Source organism: Triticum dicoccoides, chromosome 1A, assembly GCF_002162155.2.
Source record: "Triticum dicoccoides isolate Atlit2015 ecotype Zavitan chromosome 1A, WEW_v2.0, whole genome shotgun sequence".
NCBI classification, from domain to species: Eukaryota; Viridiplantae; Streptophyta; class Magnoliopsida; order Poales; family Poaceae; genus Triticum; species Triticum dicoccoides.
Window position 1 is genome coordinate 56931204 of NC_041380.1, and position 10507 is coordinate 56941710.

A 10507-nucleotide genomic window follows, 5' to 3' on the forward strand; every position below is an offset into this window, starting at 1 on the left:
CCACGGCGGCGATCTTCGACAATATTCTGCATACTCCGCTTCCCGGGGTCGCGACCGTGGCCGTGGTCACCAGGGCACCAACCGCGGTGGCGGACGCGGCCGTGGCGCCTCCTCGGGCGACGGTGCATGCTCTGGTGGCGGCTATGGCCACAACTACGACGGCGGCTACGGCAACAACCAGGGGGGGGGGGTGGCGGCTTCAACTCCAACACCGGCCACCGCACCTCCTCTCCGCGTCCTCGCCCCCGGTGTCAACTATGCAAGAAAGCCGGTCATGAGGTCATCGACTGCTGGCATCGGTATGATGAAAACTTTGTCCCTGATTCCAAACTGGTTGCAGCTACTATGCGCGAGCAAGGCGGGGACGGCGTCTGGTACGTTGATTCCGGTGCTACTGATCATGTCACCAATGAGCTAGAGCAACTTGCTCTGCGCGAGATGTATCACGGCAACGACCAGATCCACACAGCCAGCGGTAAAGGTATGTATATTTGTCACATTGGTCAAGTTTCGCTTAGTTCCCCTACTCTTCAACGTGATCTTGTTCTTAAGGATGTTCTCCATGTTCCTCAAGCTGACAAAAACCTTGCCTCTATGTCTCGTTTAGCCACCGATAATGATGTTTTCTTTGAAACTCATCCTCGCTATTTTTTCATCAAGGATCGGGCAACGAGGGCACCTCTCTATCACGGTAGATGCGTTGGCGGCCTCTACCCCATCTCCTCCGGAGCTCTTAGCAACAAGCATTGTCGAGTCTACTCCATCATCAAGCCCTCTTTCAAGCGGTGGCATCAAAGATTAGGACATCCCTCATCCGTCATAGTTAGGCAAGTAGTCAATAAAGACAAACTTCCTTTGTCACATAGTTCAAATAATGAGTCTGTTTGCGAAGCATGTCAATGTGCCAAGAGCCATCAGCTTCCCTATCCTAAGTGTACTAGTGTGTCTCATGCCCCATTACAATTGATCTTCACTGATGTATGGGGTCATGCTCGAGATTCTTTTGGTCGAAAAAATATTATGTTAGCTTCACTGATGATTACAACAAGTTCACAGGAATTTATTTGCTTAAGTATAAATCTGAAGTCTTTTCCATCTTCCAAGAGTTTCAGAAGCTAGTTGAGCGCCACTTTGATCGGAAAATTATTTCAGTCCAAAGTGACTGGGGAGGGGAGTATGAAAAACTCAACTCCTTCTTCCATAGCATTGGGATTACTCACTATGTGTCCTGCCCTCATGCTCATTAGCAAAACGGCTCTGCTGAACGCAAACACCGTCATATTGTTGAAGTTGGTCTATCCCTTCTAGCTCATGCATCTATGCCTCTCAAGTATTGGGATGAGGCCTTTATCACGGCTACATATCTTATCAACCATCTTCCCAGTAAGGTTATTGGCAATTCCACTCCTTTAGAACGGTTGTATAATCAAAAGCCAGACTACACCTCTCTTAAAATTTTTGGGTGTGCTTGCTACCCCAACTTACGTCCATACAATTGTCATAAACTAGAGTTCCGCTCCACACAATGTGTGTTTATTGGGTACAGTAACCTTCATAAAGGATATAAATGTCTTGAACCGTCTACTGGACGCATATATATCTCCCGTGATGTTATCTTTGATGAAACTTTATTCCCCTTTTCACTACTTCATCCCAATGCCGGCACCTTGCTTCGTGCAGAAATTGCACTCCTACCAGACTATTCTGTACATCCTGATCACGGGGGTGAACTAAATGATCATGATCATGTGCAAAAATCCACAGAAAACTGCATCTCTAATGGCCCTTGTACAGATTCTACTCGTCTTTTTATGTGTACAAAGGACAAACCAGGCGCGGAAACTGAGAATGATCCGGCTGTCAGCGCGCGATCCCAGGCAGATCCACGGCAGCATGCAGCGCAGGGCAACACGCGATCCCGTGCAGATTCGCCCCTGGCGGTCGACAGCGACAGCAGCCCGAACGCGGGCCAGGGCGCGCCATGCCAAGCTGACCAGGTGGGCCACGCGGGTCCTGGCGCGGGCCCAGGCATGTCACGCCAAGCCGACCGGGCGGGTCACAATGGACTAGGTACGTGCGCGGGCCCTGGCGCGGATCCCGGCGCGTCACGCCCATCCTCGCCTGCGCGATCCGACGCGACTGTCGAGCGCGGCGCGGGGGGAGGGGTGAGCGACTCCCCGACTGCCACATCGTCTGGGGACCCGCTGGCCGATCTGGTGCGCCGCCAGGACGAGGAGATGCGCGCATCTTCCTCGGATCAGGAGCCACACCAACCTGGATCTTCTATGGCTGACGCTGAAGCTACTGGATCTCCTGTGCCACAATCAACAACAGCTGTTTCTGTGGCTCCTTCGTCTCCCCGACGACACACCAGGTCTCGGTCAGGTATCGTCAAAGAAAAAAAATACAGTGATGGTACAATAAAGTATAATCTGACTAAGCTTGCTTTTCTTGCCAACTGGTGAACCTATTAATTTGCATGATGCACTTGATTGGAAGGAAGCCATGGATAATGAGTATAATGCACTCATAAAAAAATCAGACCTGGCATCTAGTACCACTACAACGTGATGCTAACATAATTGATTGCAAGTGGGTATACAAGATAAAAAGGAAATATTATGGTAGTATAGACAGGTACAAGGCAAGGTTGATTGCAAACAGCTTTAAGCAAAGGTTTGGAATTGATTATGATGATACCTTTAGTCCTGTGCTTAAAGCAACTACCATTCGCCTTGTTTTATCCATTGTTATTTCCAGAGGATGGAGTTTACGACAGCTAGATGTTCAGAACGCGTTTCTTCATGGTGTTCTTGAGGAAGAAGTGTTCATGCGGCAACCACGAGGTTATGAAAATCATAGCCCACCACATTATGTATGTAAGTTGGATAAAGCATTATATGGACTTAAGCAGGCTCCAAGAGCATGGTATTCTAGGTTGAACATGCAGTTACAACACCTTGGGTTCACACCATCCAAAGCAGATACATCCTTATTCTTTTATAGCAAAGGCAATATCACTGTTTTTGTGCTTGTTTATGTTGATGATATAATTGTTGCTAGTTCAAGTCAAGAGGCCACAACTTGTTTGCTTAAGGATTTAAAACTTTAATTTTCTCTCAAGGATCCAGGTGATCTTCACTATTTTCTTGGTATAGAAGTAAAGCAAGTCAAAGATGGCATACTTCTCTCACAAGAAAAATATACAGCTGATGTTCCAAAGAGGGTGCGATTGGAGAATTGCAAACCAGTCAGTGATGAAGCTGCGTACCTAGGGTATGGGCACGGACCTGTCCAAGGAGCCCTACCCAAGGACATCCCTAGAAGAGGCCACCTTTCAATCGACTTGAAGGTATCTCACTCAACGGATTCAAGACACTCGACCAAGAAGGTATCACTCGACCAAGAAGCTATCACTCGACTGCCAGAAGACCTAAAGTCACTCCGCAGGAAAACGGTCGGCTATTTAGCAGTCTTTATGGTCATTATAGCACTTTATTAAGGGCGTTACCTGTAACGCCCAACCTTAAATGTACCTTAAACCCTGTATTACTGAGGGCAGGAGGGGGCCGGCGAACTCTATATAAGCCACCCCCCTCCTCAGTATGAAGGGTTCGCACCCCTGTTATCTACGCACCCATAATCCAATCGACCGCCTCCGGGCCCCGAGATGTAGGGCTGTTACTTCCTCCGAGAAGGGCCTGAACTCGTAAACCTTGTGTGTTTACAACTTCCTAATAGCTAAGATCTAGCCTCTTCATACACACCCCCTACATTACTGTCAGACTTAGAACCATGACAGTTGGCGCCCACCATGGGGCCGGAGTCTTAGCGCCTAATTGGAGAAGTTGCGTTTTTTCCGATCCATTTGATCATGTTTTCCTGCGGAGTTTTGGCGGAAGGCTGCGAGATCCATCTCGGCGCGCTCACCTTCATCGCCGACGACTCCGCCTGGCTTCAGGAGGCGCCACTCGACATCGACGCGCTCCCCGTCCGCGGCGCGACGCACTTTCCCGCATGTGTTCATGGCGTCCTCCTGCGGCAGCCGTCGACTCAGTACAGGCCGGCTCCCGTTTCGTCTCCCCGCCCCGTCTCCCACCAGCGCAAGCGCTCTGGTCGGTCGAGACTCCAGCGGTGGGTGAGGCATGTCGTGGCCCGCCAGTCGGCAGCCCCGCAAGTCGCGGCAATCGAGCCCGACGAATCCCTCTACGGCCTGTTCGACCTATCGACTGGTTCCGCGGAGACAGCATCCGAATGTGACAGCAGCGACCCAGCGGCTGAGGTCCTGGCAGTCGAGGGGACACACAGTCCCCCCGGATTCCCTCGCGCTGACGGAGGTGCGGGTGGGGGCGACCCGTCGCATCCCCATGATGAGTACCGTCCCGAACCCCTCACGTCATTACAGCGAGAAGAGCTTCGCCACCGGAACATGGACGCGCTCCACACTCCTATTGTTGGGGAAACCCCTGAGGCCTGGGCCTTGGAGGACGCACGTTTGGCTAACTTGGCCGAGCGCACTCGAATGGAGAATCTCCAGCGGATACTCGACGAGCAAGCGCGTCAGCGAGCTCCCGAGTCCAGTCGATGTCAGCTCTTCCCACCGCCGCAGGTATACCGAACTCCAGTTCAGAATTTGGCTGCTGCGGCCCATATAGCCGAATCGATTCAGCCCTCCCAGTCAGAGGCTGGCAGAGGCTTGTTGCAGATCAGGGCGTTGCTTCGGGCGGCGGGAAATCAGAATTCCGCCGTCTCACAGTCGCGGAACAGGATCCACAGTCGATACGTTGCATCAGAAACGGTCCAGTCGGCTCACAGCCCGAGATCGCCCCCGAGGCGTGAGGGATGTGACGATCGGCGTGATCAGTACAGGAGAAATGAACGGTATGACCACCGGTTCGATCGTGATGATCGACGTCGAGTGCCAACCCCTCCCCCGAGGAGTGGGTCGTACGCGCCTCGACGACAAGATGACAGACGCCCTCATAGTGTTGGGCAGAGGTTTCCAGTCGACCCCAGAGACCCAGGCTTTGATGCGAGATCTATCCTCGTTCAAGGTTTGGTTGACAGGAACAGGGCTCATAGAGGAGACCACAACGGAGATGCGCCCGCCAGCAGCAGAGTACATGCTTCAGGACCAGAATGTTTCAGTCGAGCCATCAGGGCCGCAGTGATTCCTCCCAATTTCAGGCTGGCGACTGGAGTCAGCAAGTTCACCGGTGAGTCCAAGCCCGACACTTGGCTCGAAGATTACCGAGTGGCTGTACAGATTGACGGTGGCAATGATGAGGTGGCCATGAAGCATTTGCCTCTCATGTTGGAGGGCTCAGCCAGGGCGTGGCTGAATCAGTTGGCACCCAGCAGCATTTACACCTGAGAAGACCTCTTCCGAGTGTTTGTCACGGCCTTTGAAGGAACATGCAAACGACCTGCAGGCCTCATAGAGTTGCGGTCTTGCGTGCAGAAGCCGAATGAAACACTAAGGGATTACATCCAGAGGTGGATCACGCTGCACCACACAGTTGAGAATGTGCCAGACCATCAAGCAGTTTGCGCTTTCAAAGAAGGCGTTAAATACAGAGAGTTGAATCTGAAGTTCGGTCGAACTGGAGAGATGTCTCTGAATCGGATGATGGAGATCTCCACCAAGTACGCTAATGGTGAAGACGAAGACCGACTCCGAAGCGGCAAGCTCAAGGCAGTCGCCCAAGAAGCCGAAGGAAACTCCACTCGGAAGCAGAAGCGGAAGGCCGAGCCCGCCGCTCCTGGGGAGGCCCTGGCCGTTGCCCAGGGAAACTTCAAGGGGAAACCCAAGGGCGCTTGGAAGCCCAAGAAAGTCAAAGATCAAGATGGGAATGATGTTTTGGACTTACCATGTCACATCCACACCAAGAAAGATGAAGAGGGTAATTTTATTTACCCAAAGCATACCACTCGACAGTGCCGGCTCCTGATCCAGCAGTTCCAGGGCAAGCAGCCCAAAGATAAGGAAAAAGAGCCTGCCAGGATTGAGGACAAGGAAGACAGTGATGGTGGGTACCCTCAAGTCAATTCCACCCTGATGATTTTTGCCGATGTTGAAAGCAAGAGTCGACTGAAAGTCATTAACCGTGAGGTGAACATGGTTACCCCGGCAACACCCAATTACCTGAAGTGGTCGCAGACTGCCATCACATTCGACCAGTCTGATCACCCGACGCACATTGCCACCCCTGGGAGGCAAGCTTTGGTGGTCGATCCAGTTGTCGAAGGCACTCGACTGACCAAGGTATTGATGGACGGCGGCAGTGGCCTGAACATACTGTACGCTGAGACTTAGAAAGGAATGGGCATTCCGATGTCCAGACTCAGTACCAGCAACATGAGCTTCCATGGAGTCATTCCTGGGAAGAAAGCCGAGTCACTCGGCCAGATTTCTCTTGATGTGGTTTTCGGTGATTCAAAGAATTACCGCAAGGAAAGGTTGACATTCGAGGTTGTGGATTTCCAGAGTGCTTATCATGCCATTTTGGGCAGGCCAGCTTACGCACGCTTCATGGCTCGACCATGTTACGTGTATCTCAAACTGAAGATGCCTGGCCCCAAAGGTGTGATCACTGTTACTGGCAACCGAAAGAAAGCGGAAGAGTGCTTTCAGAAAGGCTCAAAGATCGCTGATGCTCAGATGGCAGTGGTCGAGCTGAAAGAGTATCAAAAGACTGCCAATCCGAGTGAATTGTTGCGAGCCAAGAAGCCCGCTTCAGAATTAGCTTTTCAGTCAGCTGGTGAAACAAAGACAGTCAACATTCACCCGACCGACCCCGACGCTGCTCCAACTCACATCTCGACGACGCTCGACTCCAAATAGGAAGAAGCGCTCATCCAGCTCCTCCGTGAGAACTGGGATATCTTCGCATGGAAACCCTCTGACATGCCTGGAGTTCCCAGAGAGCTGGCTGAGCACCGTCTACGAGTCGACCCAAAATTCGAGCCTGTGAAGGAACATCTTCGACGGTCCGCCGTCCAGAAGAAGCAAGCCATTGGCGAGGAAGTGGCTCGGCTCTTAGCAGCAGAGTTCATCCGAGAGATTTACCACTCCGAGTGGCTCGCCAATGTCGTCATGGTCCCCAAAAAGGACAAGTCGCTCCGCATGTGCATTGACTTCAAGCATGTCAATTGGGCCTGCCCAAAAGATCATTTTCCTCTCCCTCGCATCGACCAAATAGTCGACTCGACTGCGGGGTGCGAGAGACTGTCTTTCCTAGACGCCTATTCCGGGTACCATCAGATCCGTCTGTATGGGCCCGACGAGATCAAAACAGCTTTCATCACTCCATTTGGATGCTTCTGTTACGTCACCATGCCGTTCAGCCTCAAGAACGCCGGAGCCATGTTCATGAGAATGATTCAGAAGTGTTTACTCACTCAAATCAGTCGGAATGTGGAGGCATACATGGATGATATTGTGGTCAAGTCCCGGAAAGGTTCCGACTTGCGGGCTGACCTTGCTGAAACCTTTGCCAACCTGAGAAGGTATGATATCAAGCTCAATCCATCAAAATGCACATTCGGAGTTCCAGGTGGAAAGTTACTCGGTTTTCTCGTTTCCGAACGAGGGATCGACGCCAATCCTGAGAAAATTGGCACCATACTCCGGATGAAGCGTCCTGTACGCGTGCACGATGTCCAAAAGCTTACAGGCTGCTTGGCCGCTTTAAGTCGATTAATTTCTCGCCTCGGTGAAAGGGCGTTGCCTCTTTACCAACTGATGAAGAAGTCTGACAAGTTCGAGTGGACTCCAGAAGCTGACACAGCGTTTGCAGAGCTCAAAGCTCTGCTCTCCACCCAACCAGTGCTTGCTGCCCCAATCAGCAAAGAGCCTTTGCTGCTTTACATTGCAGCCACAGGACAAGTTGTCAGCACAGTACTTACGGTCGAGCGGGAAGAGGAAGGAAAGGCCTTCAGAGTTCAGCGCCCAGTCTATTACGTGTCTGAAGTTTTTACCCCTTCAAAACAAAGATACCCCCATTACCAGAAGCTTGTATATGGGATTTACATGACCACAAAGAAGGTTGCACATTACTTTCTCTGACCACTCCATTACAGTCGTCAGCGACGCCCCACTGTCAGAGATTCTACACAACAAAGATGCAACTGGTCGAGTGGCCAAGTGGGCGATTGAACTTCTTCCCTTAGATATCAAGTTCGAGGCAAAGAAGGCTATCAAGTCCCAAGCAATCGCAGATTTCATCGCCGAGTGGATTGAACAACAACTTCCGACTCAAGTTCACTCGGAGCACTGGACCATGTTCTTCGATGGATCTAAGATGCTTAATGGTTCCGGTGCTGGGGTAGTCCTAGTCTCCCCCCGAGGAGATAAGCTCAGATATGTTCTCCAGATTCACTTCGATTCCTCCAATAATGAAGCAGAATATGAAGCACTTTTGTATGGGTTGCGCATGGCCATTTCACTCGGCGTCCGTCGCCTCATGGTCTATGGCGACTCAGATTTAGTGGTTAATCAAGTGATGAAGGAGTGGGACGTCAGAAGTCCGGCTATGACTGGTTACTACAACGCAGTGAGAAAGCTAGAAAAGAAATTCGAGGGGTTGGAGCTTCATCACATCCCCCGACTGAAAAATCAGGCAGCTGACGATTTGGCGAAAATAGGCTCCAAGAGAGAAGCCATTCCCAGCAACGTGTTCTTGGAACACATTCACTCACCGTCAGTCCAAGAGGATCCTTTCACAGAAGAAGCCCCGCAACCGAAAAGTGCCACAGATCCAACTGAAGTGGAAGTTCCTGCAGTGGTCGACCTAATCATGGAAGTCTTGGCGATCACTCCCGACTGGACGGTACCGTACATCGCGTATATCCTAAGGAAAGAACTCCTAGAAGACGAGGAAGAGGCTCGACAGATCGTCCGCCGATCCAAGGCCTTCACAGTCATAAAGGGACAGTTGTATAGAGAAAGTGCGACTGGAATCGGGCAGAAGTGCATAACTCCAGAAGAGGGTCAGATAATCCTTGATGATATCCACTCGGGAACCTGTGGTCACCATGCGTCCTCTCGGACCATTGTGGCTAAAGCATACCGAGCGGGTTTTTACTGGCCAAGAGCAAATGAGATGGCAAAAGAGATAGTCGACAAGTGTGGAGGGTGCCAGTTCTACTCCAACATGTCACACAAGCCTGCATCAGCCCTGAAGACTATTCCACTTGTCTGGCCCTTTGCTGTCTGGGGCCTGGACATGGTCGGTCCACTGAGAACGGGCAGGAGTGGTTTCACTCATGTGCTTGTGGCAGTCGACAAGTTTACCAAATGGATTGAAGCTAAGCCCATCAAAGATCTCGATGCTCGCACCGCCATCAGTTTCGTCAGAGGGCTAACATTCAGATATGGAGTCCCGCATAGCATCATCACTGACAATGGGTCAAACTTCGATTCGGACAAGTTCAGAGCTTTTTGCGCCTCTCAAGGCACTCGAGTCGACTATGCATCGGTCGCCCATCCCCATACGAATGGACAAGCTGAAAGAGCAAATGGTCTGATCCTCAAAGGACTAAAGCCTCGACTGATGCGTGATCTCAAGCACGCGGCAGGTGCCTGGGTCGACGAGCTTCCGTCAGTTCTGTGGGGATTAAGGACCACCCCTAACCGATCGACTGGAAGAACTCCATTCTTTCTGGTTTATGGAGCCGAAGCAGTTCTGCTGAGTGATCTTCTTCACAACGCGCCCCGAGTCGAGCTTTACACCGAAGATGAAGCAGAACAGGCCCGGCAAGACGCAGTCGACCTCCTAGAAGAAGGGAGATGGCCATGATCAGATTGACCATTTATCAGCAGGACTTGCGTCGATTCCACGCTCGGAATGTGAAGAGTCGAGCCTTCCAGGAAGGAGATTTGGTCCTCCGAGTGGATCAACAGAAACCTCACAAGCTTGCTCCCACTTGGGAAGGCCCCTTCATCGTCACCAGAGTCCTCCACAATGGGGCATATCACCTCTACAATGTTGATCGCCAGATCGATGAACCACGAGCTTGGAACGCAGAACTACTCCGCCCCTTTTACACTTGAGTTCGCCTTTAGACCAGATGTAATAAGAAAAACTCCTGAAATTCATTTTTATCAGAAATAAGAGTGTTCTAATAATTACTGTCACTTTTGTTTGCATCCGAAATCCCCCAGTGGGTGACTTAGCTGTGAATCCGTTTCGCCTAAGTTTGAAAAATCCTACTGAGTGGAGAGCAAACCTCCCACTCGGGGGCTTAGCTGCAGTTCAGCACTCGCCTAAGTTCTCTCACGAAGAGACTTAGCTGCAGTCAGACACTCGCCTAAGTTTGAAAAATCCTACCAAGTGGAGAGCAAACCTCCCACTCGGGGGCTTAGCTGCAGTTCAGCACTCGCCTAAGTTCTCTCACGAAGAGACTTAGCTGCAGTCAGACACTCGCCTAAGTTTGTAAAATCCTACCGAGTGGAGAGGAAACCTCCCACTCGGGGGCTTAGCTGCAGTTCAGCACTCGCCTAAGT